This window comes from Larus michahellis, chromosome Z (genome assembly GCF_964199755.1).
Source record: "Larus michahellis chromosome Z, bLarMic1.1, whole genome shotgun sequence".
Taxonomy (NCBI): Eukaryota; Metazoa; Chordata; class Aves; order Charadriiformes; family Laridae; genus Larus; species Larus michahellis.
Window position 1 is genome coordinate 70,260,253 of NC_133930.1, and position 15,896 is coordinate 70,276,148.

Below are 15,896 nucleotides of genomic sequence, written 5' to 3' on the forward strand. Positions count from 1 at the left end.
AAATGCTAGTCCTACAATGTCTGCTAAAAATCTGGGAGACGACTGCCTTTTTTGGAAAGCATGAGTCCAGCAGCCATGAAAAAGAAGTGTAACAGTTAAGAACTGGGCATAGTTTAAATCTGCATTTTCTTTGTTACATCACACCCTTCCTCATGCTAACAACTGAAAACCACCTCCAAACCAGTCTATTTCCCTCCGTGCCAGTCCAGGGTTTTTTTGTGGGGCCCTATAGAAACTTAAGCAGTCACGATCTCTAGAAACTTCCAAGATATTGCCTTTGTTTCATTTTCTAATTCATTTCAGGGATCCATTCTGCAGTGTAGCTGTACAAATACTTTGGCACAACTGCGAGAGCGGTGAACTTCATTCACCAGCCTTTCTTCCACCTACTGCAGAAGAAAATACACACTTGGGGTTTCAATGGATTTAGAGGGAGAATCAATAAACTTCTCAACAGCCAGCAGGAAGAAGCAGTTTTGTTTTGCTTTTATTTAAAAGGCTCATCTCTGCAGTCACAGTTCGTTCTACTGCTTTTTTGTTTGCCTTGAAGGACACTTGGCAACTGTTGACATAGGTATCTATTCACATGCAAAAAAATGCCACTTAACATTAAGCAATGTATCAGTAACTTCAGGATAAAAACATGTCCAACATTCTAACAAGAACAGCCAAGGAAATTCAATCCCATGCTGTGCTATTCCCCGTGATGATGCCTGTTCCAAAGGCAACCTTCTCCTTCTTGGTGGAGGATTTCCTGCCCCTTTCCAAATTGATTTCCAGGCTCTGTGCAGCTCACAGACAGGGTAACAGAATTGTAGGCAAAACAGATATTACTTTCACTCACACATCTGCAGTCTTTCACTATATATATATATATGTATGTATATGTATTTTTATATATATATATATTAAATGTACAAGTTTAAATAGGGTTTTTTATTACAATCAAAAAAAATAGTAGAAAAATCCTTTTGGTCACCTCACCCATATTTCTGCTAGCACATGAGCACACTCCATCTTACACTCTCTGGAAATGTTTTTTTCTGTTTTCTGTAGAGCATTCATCTACCTGAGGGGAGATCAGTCACCTTCTTCCACATTATTTTATACGCCACTTTCATAAAGTGGAGAGTACATGGCTGATTCCCCGTACTGTATTCAAGACTGGAAGGAATCCCAGCCAAGCACTCTGCTTCTCCCAGGTGCGTTACTGCAGCACCTGGGCTGTGTGCTCTCTACAGTGCCCAGGAGTGCTGGTGTTCAATGACAGCACAGCCTGACTCTACATCAGAATGCTCATAATCAATTGGTATTTGCGCAAAAATACAGGACTTCTACGAGGAACAATCAGCAAAAATGAAATGGTAATTGTTACACAGTTTAAGTCAATTAAACCTGAAAGGGGTTTTGTGGGACAAAATAAGAGGCAATTTCCTAGCCCAAAGGCTTTCTTCTCTACATATTCCAAACACTTTTACACTCTAAGTAAAGATGTTACTACTCTTTAACCAAAAAAAAAAAAAACCCCAAACCAAAACTCCAAACCTGCAAAGAGTATTTTAATGGAAGTGTAAGAATTAGATGCAAATCATAAGGAAATGGTGACTCTATGTAACTAGATTTTTTTTAAACTTTATTTCCACAAAGCCAACGTGAAGATACTAACATATGTTGTACATACACTATGGCAGAAGATTAATTTTGCACCTGTTCCAGACCTGTTTGTGGAACAGCACATTACTGGATATTGGTTTTAGTGGCAATAACCACCTGCAGTCTTCCAAATATCACACTGTCCTCACCCCTGCAACTTTTTGTGAAAGAATTAAACACATGCCAATTCCACATAACTGAAAATGGGAAGTGCTTTGTTTTAATATGAAGACACATACTAAAATAATAATATTTTGGTTTCAAGCTGCAAAGCTCTTTTTGCAGTTTTATAGACTGACTGATGTTTGGTCTGCAATTCTTACGTGCTTCTTCAGTTCAAAAAAAAAAAGCTAATGCAGAAAGCACATTACTGAAGTGCTTCAGAAATCAGTGGGAAAAACAGAACGCTGATTTTTTTCTGTTTGTCTTAAGCCACATAGCTATAAAAAGACAGTAGTCTCTCAAGTTCTCAAGTTTTGAGCATCTTAAAAATAGTCACATTAATGAAAGCATTCAAGTTACTTCAAGAAATTTAAAGCTGGGTTATGACAGATTGGAATGTTTTGAAAACAAAACTATTTTGTTGCAAAGAACGGGAGAAAGGGTTTAGAACAAGTATCCACAACCTAACGTCTCAGTGGTGCTTAAGTTACAGGACTGCACTTTTCATGCTTGGCACTGACAAATACGTTTCATCAGTCTATCCATAAAGAACAAATACGCTAAATGTCTTCTTGGGGTTTGATGGGGGGTTTTTTTGTTATATCCTTCCTCTGCCTTACTAGTCCCACATGTCTTTGAAGAATCTGCTGTTTGTCTGAGGCTCACCCTTGGATTGCATTCCCTCAGCTAAAGTTTTGTCAGGGTCTTCTCTTCAAAAGGCAGTAAACACAAGTGTACTCTGTCCTAGGCAGGCATCGTGGGCCTCACTCTTAAAGTCAAGGATGGCTCTAGATTCTTTGTGACTTCCTCAAGGCCACGGGAGTTTGCAGTTTAAAACGGTAATGTGAATTTTAAAGCAATTCCACTAACAAAATAAATTCAAATTATGCTACACTTGAATTTTCAAGAGCTTTTCAGAATGACTTTTCAGATATCAGGTTGAGAACAAAGCACTATGTCATGTGGCATAAAGCTTCTCTCAGTGCACCGCTTCCCTGCATGTTAATCATCCTCAGCCTCACTCAAAATAACCTCTACAGGTTCAACTCTCACAGCTCCCCATGGACAACACGTCCTTGCTTCTCTGTTGCTGTTAATTGCCCTTATGGCCTCCACCTCTCCACATTTGTTTCATGCACTTCTGCTCTGGGTTACACGGTTCTCAGACATCTCTGTGCCAGCTTACCCGTGTCTGTCTGCCTGCAGTACCCTTGGCAAATCAGTGCACTCCAAAAGAGAAGCTCCTTGCTGTTGCAGCACAGCAGTTCTCCTGAAAAGGTTTAGCATTAAAGGCTTCCTCCTGTATATTGTCTCAAATACATCCACATTTGGAAGGAAAACAAATAGTACCAATTTCAATCCTAAAAACTAGCTATTCTTGATCTCATCCATATCCTCTACGAACCATTTTGGTTCTTATCAGAAAGGCTTTCATGTTCACTCAACCTGACACAAATTTAGAAAGAGGAAACTAAAACACGCACTCAAGAACTTGTTAAATGTTAGCCTCCAAAAGTACAGATAGAAATACACTGCCATCCAGGAACTCAGTGTTGTAAACACTGCCTAAACATGTTTCTTGAATTTATATCATCCCATGCTATCCCTTTAGGAGCAGAAGATACCCTACCACACAAGAAAAGAAACTGAAGCAACAATGACACACGCACAAAAAAAGAGAGTAGTTAAATGAAGGCAGCATTTGAAAACATGTATTAGAACTTCTTAGACATAGCACCAACCCCAGGAATTCTGTCCCACTTCAATGGCAATGCTGCTGTGAGAGGAACTTCAAAGACATTTTGGAATCTGTAGCATTTTTTGATAGGAGCACAATGCGCCTGTTCCCATGAAGATGGGACGACAGAAAGGAAAAAGGAATAAGTATGTAAAGAGGCAAAGTGTTCTAGAAATGGTAAAAAGGAAAAACAGCTCAGGAATTGTCCTCTGCTGTCACATGGACTTTCCTAAATCTACAGATTTTTCCTGCCTCTAAATTGCATCTTCAAATGAACCTTCTCCTCCCGAGTACTCTAAGATCTTCTAATAAAACACACTTCCTTTCCAGTAGTGACTTTAGGTGATGCAGGCAGTATGTATAACGTTTATGCGCTTGCTCTTGAACAAAGACAGGTATTTGTTTTCAAGTGTGTATATGTAGATTTTGGAATTCCTTTATTTAGGATTCGTAAGAGGAGAAGAGGAAAAACAACATGAATTTGAACTCCTCTGTGCAGTTAATGAACCCTATACTCGGTTCCAGGCTGCAAACCCTGCAGGACTACTCCGTATGACAGCACTCCTAAGCCACCAGTGGGCAGGCCCCTACAGTACAGTGTTAGTCCTTCTCCAGAAAGCCTGTGACTCTCCTATGCCAACACAGTATATAATACATTTCTCCATCTCATGAAGGAGACAAGTGCACCCTTTGGTGTTGAAGCACCTAATCAAAGAAATATACACCAGCCAGAGCTGCTGTTTTGCTGTCAAATTCCCAATCTCATCACATGACTTATTCCCAAGCACAAGCATCTCCCAACTCCTTGTTTCTGTTGATGTTGGAAAAGAGGACAGAGACACCGTCTAGCATTTTCAGCCTTCTTTAGAAGTCTGCTGCCTGCCACTATGCACCAGAGGTAATCCAAAGAGCCTTGACTCCAGTATTACTGAAAAACTCAGGGCCTAATCCTGATGTTTTTGAGGAAGGCAGGCATTTACAAACACCACTTACAAAGCAATTCTTGTAATATTTTGATTATATGCACAGCAGAAATTGTCACTGCCTTACACTGAGACAGCTATAACCTCACTGAGAAAGCATCACAGTGCTATTTCCTCTGCCATTTGTCCCCCCTGTGTGGTTCCATCTCACAGTCTGGCTGGACAACTCAGTTACTCTTACAAATATGGAAGTTCAAAAATGTTGCTGAAGGGGTCAGAAAAAGAAGCAGCTTCTCTTTACATATAAATTTCAAGCTAGACAAGCATGTTCATTAGCTTTGGCTCTATTTTTGTTTTTGTATTGCCCTTTCATTACTACAAGGCTTCAAAATGTATTCTTAGTAACAGGATCTGTCTCAATAAGCAAAAAAAAAGTATTTTCCTTTCCTCCTTGAAATCTCTTTCTATTACTGCCTTGCCAGTGAGTACGCATTCCTAGAAATATGTATTTGTTATTTCATTAGTAGTGATTTTATATAACCATACCGATCAAGATTTGCTCAGGGGCTGTAGGCCATGCTGTGGGTTGTGGTTTTCCTGTGAAAGAGGTGATATTTCATGTATTTTAACCGGTGAAAAAGGTCACTTGTCATAGCAGCTTTTACAGTTTGCTAAACGTTCACACAAAGCCAAGTGGCACAAATTTAGATGCCACAGGGTTCCAGATACCAGACTCCTGTCATTTGTAAACAACAGGAAAAGAGACGAGTGAAAATCACCCCCCTTGCATATAATTGAGGTGGTGACCTACCCTCTTCCACCTGAAGCATGCCTGGAAAGGGTGTCACAGCATTGTACAGACACCTGTTCAATGTCAAATACACAGCATTGATACTGTTTGACAGCATGTACTGTACTGTATATTTATTGCCTCAAGCAGGACAGATGTTAGCAACGCAGGAGATGCTCACTTTGTACTCTTTCAAGAATGTACATATTACTTCTCCAGGAAGCCAGATTTGGCAATTTCATTAGTTTGCACGTTGAAAAAAAATTAACAAAAGTAACAGGAAAGTAAGCCCAGCAATTCTGCAAAGCAGACAGAAAATACAGAACAATACAATTGCTTTTAAAATAAAACCCATGCTATTAACCCACAAAGCAGCTTGCTTGGAAGCTCATAATCACCAAGAGGATTACTTTTCCTTGACAGTACCATTTTGTACCGAAACTCACAAAACAATGCATTTAAGGAACTGACAGAAGAAAAGCAGAACACAGAGGAGAATCACAGTGATGGTGAACACAAATGTGAACTGGATGCAAACAAAGAAGCACAGGCTCCTTTTGTACTACCCTGAGCAGACCTGGTAAGATGCTTGTCATGTAGAACACCTAATCACTTTGTAATAGCCTAAGGAGCACAGAGCCGCTGGCAAGGTATGAACCAACAGGGTAACTGAATATGGTTCACCTCACCATCATGTTTTCTAAAGGTACACAAGCAAGGTGCAACCTGCAGGGACCATGAATTGGTTTGGCAGCTGCGCCTTGCCACCCCCAGACAGCCTCTTCGGATGTAAGCGTGGATGTGGTTAAGAAGAAAAGGTATGCAGGTGTGTTGCTCAAGAAGATGCGTGGCGGTTTGTGTACAAGGGAGAAGGGGAAAACGTGTCCGGGTGCAGGATGCACAGCCCCGGAGTGGTCCCACAGCTCACTGACCCTGGCAAGATGCAAACGCTCTGACACAGATCAGCTCCTCTCCTTTGAGCTGCACAGTAAAAATACTGTAATGTAATTTCCTAACCCAAATTAAACAGTTTCACATGTGATGTCCTCGCTTCTTAATATTATAACAGAGACACTGTGTTCAAATGCTTCAGACAGTTCATTTTTGGTTTCTGTGGCTAGCCCTACTCTTGAAAGGATTACAGAGAAAGCCTGAAAAGAAAATACTGACAAAAACTCATATTTGGAAGCAGAATCTCACAATTGTTCAACTTCATACTGGCAAGAGTACTCATGGCACTGTAGATTTAAAGCCCAGAACTGTAAATTTACCAAAACCATCCCTCTGCACTCACTCAGCAGTCCCTCTCCTGGAAGAAAGGTAATCTGACCCATTATATAAATTTAAGGATACAACTAAGTCTCCCAAGTCCTGTGCAGATACTTTGACTGGAAACCTCTACCCTCATTCCACCAATTTCCCTCCCCCTTCCCGTGCAGAAAATGGAATTGCGGGCAAGATGCCAACAGGGAAGCGCTGAACCTCAAGCTGATGCTGGTCTTCCTCCACGCAAAGATCCTAGCTACTCACTTGCAGCTCTGCTTGCCTGTTCCAGAGTACATCCTCTGCTAAGGGAGCTGAAAAGTTTGTTGCAGAGGACAGAAAACAAATTAGAAATTATTAAAAAAAAAAAATCCACAATTTGACATTTGAGAAAGTTAAGGAACAATGAAAGCTAACTTGGTTAAATAAGCCCAGCTTTTAGAACTTATTTAAATATTGTGGATTATCTATGAGATTTTTTGGCCCAACTTCCTTTTTGCACTTCAGAAACTTAAAAAGGCAGAATCATACTTGTAACATGTCTGTTCAGACGACATCTTCCAGCATCTAACAGCAGTCAAAGAGACTTTAAAAGCATGTATTTATAATCAGGCTTGCAATGAAATGCTTACAAATATGCAATGGAGTTCAATAACTTTAAATATCAATTTCAGACTGTACAAGTCAGATATTATACAGAACTTTACTGTCAGGACTGCCTTAGAAATGTCCACGTCTTCACTGGATTTTATGTTTAAGCTGGTCTTATTTTGTCAGGACACACATCATAACTATATTTTCAAGGAAAAACAATTAATATTCAGCCAAAGTAGACAAAAGTAAAAACTTTATAAATAGGAGAACTGTACTAACTAGGTCTACTGCAACTGAAAAGCAAGGAAGTAATTTGATACTGTGGGGAGAAAAAAACAGAACTAGAAATTGATTAAAATGACCCGTTTGTTGTGCATAAAGATATAACACAGCAACATGACACTCAGCAGGAAAACAAATACTCTAAATGTTATGGTACTTATAAAAATGTTCATTTATACAATCTTCTTATCAAACGTGCCAATAAAAACCTTCCCTACAGCAATAATTAAGCAAAATGGATTGAAAATACTACATTTTACAAATCAGAAATTAGCTATAGTGGACTTTTAGTCTATGAGGTTTTTTATGCAGATAACAAAAACTTATCACGGGAGAAGAGTGTGATCAGAATGTCTGACTTGCGTTAAATATGTCACCCTGCAGCTAGGCTTTTCAGAAGCTGCACAGAGAATCAACGTAAATATGATACTCACAGGCTGAGTGACTACTCCATGCCTCTTATACCTTCCTGCTCATCTCCCTTCCTTTTACAATAAGCTGAAAAATTATCTTTCATATAATTTAAAAAGCAACATAATACTGCAGTTTCCAAGCTAATACATCCACTTAACTTTCAAAGGTGAAAAATACACTAGTCGGGACAAAATAATCAAGTACATCTTAGAAAAGGTGCTTAAGAAGTTTGTGCAGGTATGCTTTTTGTGCACTAATTAAAGAAAAGGCAGATTAAATACTGGGGAAACCAAGAAAACAAAAGCAGCTCAACAAAGTCAATATCATTATTTACTCTATGAAGAAAATGGAGCAAAAAATTACACAAACTTTATACAAACTCTCCACCACTGCTTAGGGTGGAGAGTAAGAATCCATTTCACTGGCATTTGTATTAGATATTTTTTCTGTTTCTTCACAGAATTTTGTTTCTTCTGCTTAAAACAGAAAAGTTCCATTTCTATCCATGCCCATCGCAGAGCCTGATCAGCAGTACTTCAGTAAAAAGCACTGTTTAACAGACAATTGGAAGACAGAAATTTTCCTCTATATTCTGCCCACCCTGCCACAGCTACAGAAGTAACATGCAGTGGTGTGAAAACAAATGCTAGCCAACTACAGTAAGCCTGAAAAAAACAGTAAATTAAGTAGAAAAAGGTGGAGCGCTGAAGTCAGTCTAGGCAGGTACGGACATCACACACTCTCTTCTACAAGCCCGCTATTTAATCACCTTCTCTGTTTGTTTGCAAATAGGCTGTATAAGACTTAAAGCTTTCTTTGAACACTCCATACTGTTTTTTCTGGATACCCCAAGCAAAGTCATCAACCTACCTCTTTTTGGAGTACCTCCCAAAAAATGCCTTTCTATGGTACACCAACAAAAGGTAAGAGGTGTTTATAGGCAAGTTCGCAACTTCCATTAAAACATTCTGTATATATTTAGATCTTAAAATTTTTAACTCCCTCTTTTCGGTATTTTGTTTCTGACTAAAGATCTCCTCATACTCAGAGAGTGCCTCCAACACAGTATGAACTACCAGAAGACAAGGCATTAAGAAGGGTACGCCTCTTCCATTCCCACCCAAGACAGCAAAGCACAGACTGCTCCCAAGCTACTGCTGCAGTAATGAGGAACAAGGCAACTGCTTCTGAAGTGTCAGTATAAACGAAAAACAGGCAGTAATCATAACTGTAAAAGACAATCCTACCTCCTTCAACAAGCTCTGAAGGTATCACTTACATGGCAACTAGCTACAGGAAAATAAACCACTGCTGGCTCTTAAAGATGTGAAGGATTTTGAAGCACAAGTCCACTGAGAAAAAACACATGGAAATTCCTTTTTTAAAATTTCACATCTCATAACTTTCCTCGTTTAGAACCCCTCAAAGGAAAAATAAAGGATTAATAGATAGCAAAAAGACAGCTTTACACAAGCAAGTCCCCCCAAGTTGCAACTGTTAGGCAGTCACAGGTTCACCATTTTACAGATGGAAGAAGTGAGAAGCTAAAGATAGAAAACTGAGAGGCCTTTCGAGTGGTACTCAGAAAACACAGAGACACGTTTATAGCTCTGCACAGCTCCCCAACACCAAGACTTTCATATATAAAAAGTTAATCTCCGACTTTTATAAAGAACCTACTACACCTCTTCTCTGCTTGTTTCTAATTGTGAGCTAATCCTACCTGATTTAAATGCCATAAAATGGTACTCACTTGATACACTTCTATCTAAAGGACTTATTACCCTCTGAATTTTATACCTTTTAACATTCAGAAGAAATTTTTATTTTTATGTTTCTATACATAGAAAAATTATCTGTTTTTAAACATCCATGTTAGAAAGCTGCTGACTTGAAAATTACATATTGTCTTCCTCTGGTCTTGCCTCCAGTTCTCAAAGGCAGCAGTCAACTTCATTGTAACAGAAGACACATGCAAAAGAGCTATGCTGGTAAGGCCGAGCCTTGCTGTTAGAGGAAGGTCAACTTTTATGTTCATTTCTCCCTAAACTCACCCATCTCTTAGACTACCTCATCTTTCTACCTTGGAGTCAGGAAGAAATACACATGGGAGAGATGCCAATTTTTAACGCATTTGTGAAGGGACCACAGAGTATATTGCCTAAGTAAAAGCAGGGGAGTCAGTACTGCCAAGAAGTACTGCAAAATAATAGCAAAAGTACAAATAAAACAGGGTTATTTTACAATGCTACACACAAATGACAACAACAGTTCATTTGCTAAAACACTGCAGAGTTTCTGAGAACAGCAGGCAAGAAAGTATCTGGAGTTTCTGGAGAATTTGCAATGAATCCAATGAATGTTTTTTCTTCATCTGAAAAGACTGAAGGACCAAGCCTACAAAGCCAGTTTGAGGCAAGAAGCAAATTTTTTAAGAAAAAAGATGCCATGTACAAGTGCATTAAATGAGGAAAAACTCACCAGATCCTTGTATTTTTCAAAGGCCCTCAAGGCCTTAACTCTGCCTGGCAATAAAACAAGTCACCAAGTTTAAACTTAGAAGTTAAGTACTTCAGCTACTTTCTTGCTGCTTATTTGGACGAACAATGGTAAAGTTACGCAATGTGCACAATTCAATTTACTCCTGTACAAAACAAGAGCTTCGGTACTAACTACAGGCTGAGGTTGCCGAAGGTTGCAACCAACTGTAGACGGTAAACTGGGATCATTTTCTTCTTTAATTTCATGGCATAAAGACACACGGCAAAGTTGTATGAGTGTTTTAGGGGGAACAGAGCATGTGCAGAGGCTGTAGCCAGTTACAGGGTTTGTAAATTCATGAGCTACAGACAGTATTCATAAATTGTGTATATAGCCAAGTGAACTGTAAGAATACTGTAAAGAGAACCCTGTAAAGAGATCCTTACTATAAGCTGGTAATTAAATCATGTAAGATCACAAATGGAGCCAGATAATTAACTACACCCTGCAGTACAATTGCCAGAGGTGAGTGCATACTCCTGGAGTCACACCATCTGGCAAATGGTTCCTAAGTAAAATGTCAAACTATGCACAACTTAACAGGACGTGGGTTACTCTGCCATCCATTTCTACACTAGAAAAAAAGTCCAGCATTCTGAAAATACTGGACTACATCTTCATTTTTTTCCTCTAATTAAATTGATTTAATCAGGGATAATAGGTATGATGGATCAAACACAGTCTAATGCAAGAACTGCTGGGCATTGCAAGTCTGGAATTTCTGGCTCTCGTGGTTGAGCAAAGAAACTTCTGACTGCTTTCTGTAGCAATGTGACAGCCTGGAAGCAAATTAGAAATTTCAGGCCTATTTTTCTGAGCTGTTCCACACACTCAAGTACAGTCATTCTTACTAAAACTCCTACAAATATGAGGACTTCTCTCAATATTCTGAAACCTCCTCTTAGGTAACTTTCCGCTTTCTTATCAGCAGCAGTATTTATTAGATTTTAGTTCTCAGAACAAAATTGGTTTCATAATACATTGCCAAAAGCAGCAACCTTGCTTGTATACAGAAGTTCAGAAAGACCTCGAACCAGGCTGTGCTATCTGAGGCTATCCAGGCCTCCAATTACCTCCTCTAAATAAGAACGAAAAACCCTCTTCTCTCAATCTCATCCTTAAACATTTTTGATTTATCCAAGGCCTGTCCTACTTATTTTTGCAATTGCTATAGACTTAAAAATCTGCTCAATGAGAAGACTAAAAACTAGGCTCAAGGGTGCACATGCAAGCTTGTTTGTGTTCTGAGAAGGAAAAAGGTGATGTCCTCATCAGGACAGAAAGTGGTTGAGAGGTAGCTGATGAATGTGAGAAGCAATTTACACTTGTTTAGTCTTTGCACCTAAGCACAGTTCCTCCACCACCATGTACTTTAACTACCCTCTTTTTTCAAAGCCCCACGGATACAAATTACGCCTCTATTTTGGGGGGGGGGAAGAAAAGGCACCTACCTAAATGCATCATCCCAAAAGCTGAGGACTTTGAGGCTGAGGAAAATGAAGAGGGATATATCACAGTATAGATGCTCTGCCACCTCCTACCTCTCTGGAGTGGGAACATATCACTAGCATCCACCAACTCTCACTGTTCTGCCACTCCACAAATATAACTTCTTTTCAAAGTGAAACAAAGGGCTAAACTGAGGGGGAAGGGAAAGCACCACCATATTTCCTTAAATTTCCATCCAAGTGCAGGTCCTGCCTGCATGCCATGCAGACTGTACACAATGTACAGCCTGGATTGAGTGACTGATCTAGCTTCCCTAGAAGAAAAGCTTTGTTCCTCATCTACTTCACGTTGCTGTTAAAGACAGGGAAAATATTCACAATGGCAAACTTAGAAAGCAAAATGGCATACTTATGGAAGTAAACGGAGCAGAACATCTAAGGTATAGACCTGTTCACAGTGCAGAAATGTATAGAAAGTTTGTAAAAAATAAGAGGCAAAAAAAGAAAACCATGTCTTGTTATTTTAACAAGTAAAAAATAATCAGTCATGATCTCCAGACTTCTCTTTACTCTGTAGAATGATGAATACGTATTATGATCTCAGTTTCAAATGCAGTCAGGCCCCATTTTGATTTTGAACAAACAGCTGCAGAACAAAATAGTTTAAATATTTTCATTGTTATATTCTTCTTTTAAAGCATCTAAAAGGAGAAACTAATTAAAAGGAAATAAAATTAAATTAGTATAGCAACATTCTAATCTTATATATCTTTTGTGGAAGGTATTGCATTAGCAGGTTTAACAAACCAGTACATTTATCAGTTATTTTTTGTCTTCCACTGGCAGACAAAATCCTCTAACAAAATTCTTCAAATAGATGTATAAAGAAGGAACAAAATAAAGTACTGAAACATCATGAAGAATTTATACATAGCATTCACACTGAAAAAAAAAGAGCTCCTCCAAGAAGTCCTTAATGGTTAAGAATAAAATCAAAGATGAAATAAAGAAAAGGAAAACCAAGAAAAGAGCAAAGCCTTCCATAGGAACAACAGTAATTACATAACTGAATCTTATGAAACCTGTGGAATGGATTTGCAGGAAAAAAAAAAAAGGATAACTATCAAGAGACAACACTGGGCACGAATAGTTTCTTTTTGTAATGATTTTCAAGCATAAATGTTAACTATAGATCATGTGTAAAAAATACACAATAATAAATACCCTGTATAGTAATATGCCTTACTGGATCATTCTAGTGAAGAGGCATAGCAGAAACTCTTTAGGAACACACTCTTACTTCTCACATTCCTCTGAGGAGATATTCAGCACCAATGATGTTCTATTTCTGAAGCCCTCAGACCTTCTCTACAGCCTTTACTATGTTTTTTTTTTATATGTCTCCTATGGTTATAGAAAATTATCACAGTTCTTTAGAAAGGTCTGGATTAGACAGCCTAAGGAACTACTGCTATTAACAGAGGGAAAGAATATGCGAGCGTGTGCCTATGTGGATAATTATTAAATAATACTGAAAGAAACAGATGTTAAATAAACATAGCACTTTTTGGGATCAGTCTTTGTTTGCAAATCAAAATCATAATTAGCAGGATTGTTAATTTGTGCTCCCTCTACTGGCTAGTTCACTCTATAACCATAAAAATAATAATAGTCTGTAAAAAATCCTCAGATTGTTATGTTGCAAATCAACAGCCCAAAAGATCTGAAACCAAATTATATTATTAAAGAAAAGCCTTACACACAGCCAATATCTTACACATCAGTTCTAAATGTCGCCTTTGCTCGTTAAAATGTCAGAATGGAATCAAATGATCTTGCAGTTCACAAAGATGTTTCCTATCATACCAGCTTGTTATGTGAGCCTAGTTCATAGAAATTCCACTTCCCTCAGATTTAGAAATGCAATTAAACATTTCAAATCCTGAATCATTGTAAGAAGCCGCTGTTAATTGGATTTTTAATTGAAAGCTCCTTTTTTCTCTTCCTCATACAAAACACCATCAGCAACCGAGCTGCAAAGCAGCCTAGATCGCAGGACAACTTTGGCAGGGAGGCAGGGTTGAGCAGCCCACCTCATCCACGCCTCTGCTCACAGCGGGGATAACTCCACGCTTCGGGCAGGATGCTCAGGGACTTGTCCCATTGACTCCTGAGTATCTCCAAGGCTGGCAACCCTGCAACCTCTCCAGGTAACTCATTCCTGTAATTAACCACCCCAACATAGCGAAAAACTTTTCAGGGCTCTGCGAAATATTTGTTAAATCCAAATCAAGCATACAGTCTGCACATACGTAAACAGCAATTTTTTAACAAAAAACAGGAAGAAAATGTTTATTAAAAATCATGGGATCTGATCACAATTACTATTTGTCAGAAGAAGCATATTTCCTGGGCAATGCAAATGTCACTAGCAGCTGAAAGAGCCGAAGACCACCTTACTTTCAAATTTTGATGGTATAATACCTATGGGACTCTGCATGTCATCTGAAGCTGACAAAATATACTCTATAAATATTTATATAGCATATAGCATATCCTCTAGCTCTTTTTATTTCATGAAGCACAAATAACATTCATATATCCACAGGTTTTCTGATGATCTCTCCTGAAGAGGTTATTTAAATACTAATTTTAAATGTCAACTTCTGACAGAGAACTGTTTAAATGATCTTTAAGTGGAGTGAGTTGTAGTAAACACTAATGTATTAGTACAATTACTTTCAGTTAGCAAAAGTGGAAATAACGGCCAATGTCATTTACCTTGCTCAGTATGGGTTTTTTTACTAACAGGCTTTAGTTTTGTAGATGAGCAAGAAAAACTTCTATTGTTATATACAGATTAGTAATGTAAACGCTTCCTACAACGACTGACTACAGAACTGATTCGAGTACAAGCTCAAAAAAGGGAAGAGCCAGTCTGCCAAAGAGCACTACTGCCCCCTAATGAGCCAGCACAACAAAGCTCCTCTGTAACAGCTGTTCATGTCTTTCCTGAAAAAAAATATTATATCCATGAATTATTTAAAAAAAAAAAAGAAATTAAGAAGTGTTGTCAGAAATTAGGACAGTAATTAAGAACATATATGCTAAATTCATGCCAAATTTCTGTGCAAAAGGTACGCACTTAAGTTTGGGGAGAAAAAAAGTAGTACATAGTATCTAGGATTTTCATATAATAATTAGTGCACAAAGATCACGAAGATGCAAAATAAAGCACAAAAATTATGTTCCAACACTTCTGGCAGTATACAAGCAGATATTAGCCAATCTTAAACCTATTCTATACTAGGATGTCAACATTTAGTGAAAAAAACCTGTAGTTATCTTCACATCAACCCAGATTTTTAAATTTTAGTGTCTGTAGCGTGAGAGCGTCAGTATCTTTTCCTTGTTGCACTGTTCTATGTAGATGTCAGTTACAAGTCTATTCTAATGCTTGTAATTATTGCAAAATAATTCTGAACTTAGTATTTAATTGTACACACAAAAAGAAATAGAGAGGAAACAATCAAAAAATTCACTTGCTAAATTCTGATTGTAAAGGAAACAGATGAACTCTCTGTGTCATGTGAAAGTAACATTTTTTCCTCAATTGTTTAAAATTGGTTTGCCACAGAATTGAATCTGTATGCAATGCTGCCCAACGCAGCTTGGACATAAAATATTGTCTGGTTCCTGTATTTGCATTTAAAAATACTATAGATTACAGTGAACTGCTGAAAAAGATATAATTGCTGCAAGTTTTGGTAAGAAGCACAAACATAAGCGGTGTACTCTCTTTTATTCTACTACAAATTCCTCTCACATTAGTAAAATTATTATGATTTAAATGTAATGCTAAAGCTGAGTTCTGATTTTTCCCTTCAAATTATTTACACTTTTTCGTAGATAAACATTCACCACAGAAGACTGCGATTTCCATTAGAAAGATAAGGTTAAAAGCAATTCATGTGTTCAATTTAAAACATGCTAGCTAACAAAAAAATACAGATTTTATGAATAAAAATTTACCGTCATTAGTGGGTTTTGGCACCGAAACACCACCAGTCACTAAAATCCTTGAACTT

General features: G+C 38.1%; 1 protein-coding gene across 2 annotated transcripts in view; it reads right to left on the minus strand.

The window, feature by feature from the left end:
• Positions 1-15,896, minus strand: part of COMMD10 (COMM domain containing 10) — a 112,981-nt gene that overhangs the window by 72,060 nt on the left and 25,025 nt on the right. The gene's annotated exons all lie outside the window — the stretch shown is intronic.